We start from the raw sequence: 3,262 nt of genomic DNA on the forward strand, positions 1-3,262 counted from the left end.
CCCCTCAAACACTGTATCCCACTCCCCTCAGTCACTGTATCCCACTCCCCTCAGTCACTGTATCCCACTCCCCTCAAACACTGTATCCCACTTCCTTCAAACACTGTCTACCAGACTCTTCAATATTGCTTGGACCATTGTTTTCTTGATATGCCTTAATGACATAGATTTGGATGTGTAGGGCACATTTTCAAAATTTGCAGATGACTCAAAAGTTGTGAATTACGAGGAGAATAGTGATAGACGTCAAAAGGATGTAGACAGACAGGTGGAAATGTTCCGACAGGTGGAAACTGAATCCGAATGCAGAAAAGAGAGGAGAGACTCAACTTGACAGGAAGAAACTGTTCCCATTGGCGGGAGGTTCCAGAACCAGAAGACACTGATTTAAGGTGGTTGGGAACAGAAGAAAGGCAACACGAGGGAAACCTTATTCACACAGCGAGAGGTTAGGGTCTGGAATGCACTGTCTGAGAGTGTGCTGGAGGCAGGTTCAATTGAAGACTTACACAAAGAACTGGTTAATTGTCTGAACAGGAATATCTGCAGGATTATGGGGAAATGGTTGGGGAATGGGAGTAGGTGAATGGCTCATGCAGAAAGCCAGTACAAATATGGAGGGCTGAATGGTCTCCTTCTGAGCTGTAACCAATTCGATGATTCTGTAATGATAACCTCACAAGACAGATACCTGAGCTTCCAGAGCCCGCTGGGATAGAGGATGGACCCTCAGTGGATTCTCCAGTCGATTGTTCCTCGGATTCCTGAGTTTGGGAAGTCTCAGGTTCTGTAATAAAGGGACGGAGACATTGCAGAGTGAGACATGGAGAAAAACACAACAGGTCAACAGGATGGTACTAGTGTCAGGAGAATGTCAGATAGCAGTCTTTATAAAACCATAATCATCCATCCTGTTCACTACATTACTGTATCACACTCCCCTCCGAGCTGCATCCCGCTCTCCTCCGTCGCTGAATCCCGCTCCCCTCCGTCGCTGCATCCCGCTCCCATCTGTCGCTGCATCCCGCTCCCATCCGTCGCTGCATCCCGCTCCCATCCGTCGCTGCATCCCGCTCCCCTCCGTCGCTGCATCCCGCTACCCAAGGGAATGTGAGAAAGTGGTAAATATAACATTGGGAATTTCAGGAATTATAAACTGGGGCACAGGGGACAAGAATCAAGGAAGATATGTTAAACTGTATTAAACACCAGTTCAGCGTCAACTCGAGTATTGTGTCAAGTTCCAGGCACCTCACGGTAGGAAAGGATGTTAAGGGATTCGAGAAAGCACAGGAAGGATTTCCGAGAATGATTCTCGGGATGAGGGATTTCAGATACGTGGATAGATTGGAGAAGCTGGGGTTGTTCTCCCTGGAGAAGAGAAGATTAAGAGGAGATTTGATCGAGGTGTTTAAAATCACAAGGGATCTGGACAGAGTAGACAGGGAGAAACTGTTCCCATTGGTGGGAGGATCCAGAACCAGAGGACACCGGTTTTAGGTGAGTGGTAAAAGTAGCAAAAGAGACAGGAAAACCTTTTCACACAGCGAGAGGTTAGGATCTGGAATGCACTGTCTGAGAGTGAGCAGGAGGCAGATTCAATTGAGGCTTTCAAAAGGGAATTGGAATATTATCCTGAAAGAAAGCAACTGCAGGGTGATGGGGAAATGGCTGGGGAGTGGGAGTAGGTGAGTAGCTCTTATCGGTAGCCAGTGCAGGTACAATGGGCTGAATGGCCCCCTTCTGTGCTGTAACCAGTCTCTGATTCTATGATGCAATGATAACCCCACAAGACAGATACCTGAGCTTCCAGAGCCCACTGGGATAGAGGATGGACCCTCAGTGGATTCTCCAGTCAATTGTTCCACGGATTCCTGAGTTTGGTGAGTCACGGGTTCTGTAATAAAGGGAGGGAGACATTGCAGAGAGAGAGACATGGAGAAAAACACAACAGGTCAACAGGATGGTACTAGTGTCAGGAGAATGTCAGATAGCAGTCTTTATAAAACCATAATCTTCCATCCTGTTCACTGTATAACTGTATCACGCCCCCCTCAGCCTCCGCGTCACGCCCGCCTCAGCCTCCGCGTCACGCTCCCCCTCAGCCTCCGCGTCACGCCCCCCCTCAGCCTCCGCGTCACGCCCCCCCTCAGCCTCCGCGTCACGCCCCCCCTCAGCCTCCGCGTCACGCCCCCCCTCAGCCTCCGCGGCACGCCCCCCTCAGCCTCCGCGGCACGCCCCCCTCAGCCTCCGCGGCACGCCCCCCTCAGCCTCCGCCTCACGCTCCCCTCAGCCTCCGCCTCACGTTCCCCTCAGCCTCCGCATCACACCCCCCTCAGCCTCCGCATCACACTCCCCTCAGTCAGTTCATCACACTCCCCTCAGTCAGTGCATCACACTCCCCTCAGTCACTGTATACAGGACTCTTCAATATTGCTCGGACCATTGACATAGATTTGGATGTGGAGGGCACATTTTCAAAATTTGCAGATGACTCAAAACTTGTGAATTATGAGAATAGTGAAAAGGATGTAGACAGACAGGTGGAAATGTTCCGACAGGTGGAAACTGAATCCAAATGCAGAAAAGTGAGGAGAGACTCAACTTGACAGGAAGAAACTGTTCCCATTGACGGGAGGATCCGGAACCAGGAGACACTGATTTAAGGTGGTTGGGAACAGAAAAAAGGTAACACGAGGGAAAACCTATTCACACAGTGAGAGGTTAGGATCTGGAATGCACTGTCTGAGAGTGAGCAGGAGGCAGGTTCAATTGAGGCTTTCAAAAGGGAATTGGAATATTATCCTGAAAGAAAGCAACTGCAGGGTGATGGGGAAATGGCTGGGGAGTGGGAGTAGGTGAGTAGCTCTTATCGGTAGCCAGTACAGGTACAATGGGCTGAATGGCCCCCTTCTGTGCTGCAACCAGTCTCTGATTCTATGATGCAATGATAACCCCACAAGGCAGATACCTGAGCTTCCAGTGCCCGCTGGGATAGAGGATGGACCCTCAGTGGATTCTCCAGTCCATTGTTCCTCGTATTCCTGAGTTTGGGAAGTCTCGGGTTCTGTAATAAAGGGAGGGAGACATTGCAGAGTGAGACATGGAGAAAAACACAACAGGTCAACAGGATGGTACTAGTGTCAGGGGAATGTCAGATAGCAGTCTTTATAAAACCATAATCTTCCATCCTGTTCACCACATTACTGTCTCCCGCTCCCCTCGGTCTCCGAATGACACACCCCTCGGTCTCCGCCCCGCA

The 3,262-nt window shown here is 50.2% G+C and overlaps 1 long non-coding RNA gene across 1 annotated transcript; it reads right to left on the reverse strand.

The window, feature by feature from the left end:
• Window positions 1-707: 707 nt before the first annotated feature.
• LOC137359387 (uncharacterized) lies at window positions 708-3,060 on the reverse strand. The gene is made up of 3 exons (XR_010971541.1): window positions 2,972-3,060; window positions 1,802-1,897; window positions 708-787 (listed from the first exon to the last, which is right to left on the reverse strand). It is a non-coding gene; the product is annotated as an uncharacterized lncRNA (long non-coding RNA).
• Between the last annotated feature and the right edge of the window lie 202 nt (window positions 3,061-3,262).

Source organism: Heterodontus francisci, unplaced genomic scaffold (genome assembly GCF_036365525.1).
Source record: "Heterodontus francisci isolate sHetFra1 unplaced genomic scaffold, sHetFra1.hap1 HAP1_SCAFFOLD_234, whole genome shotgun sequence".
In the NCBI taxonomy this organism is placed as follows: domain Eukaryota; kingdom Metazoa; phylum Chordata; class Chondrichthyes; order Heterodontiformes; family Heterodontidae; genus Heterodontus; species Heterodontus francisci.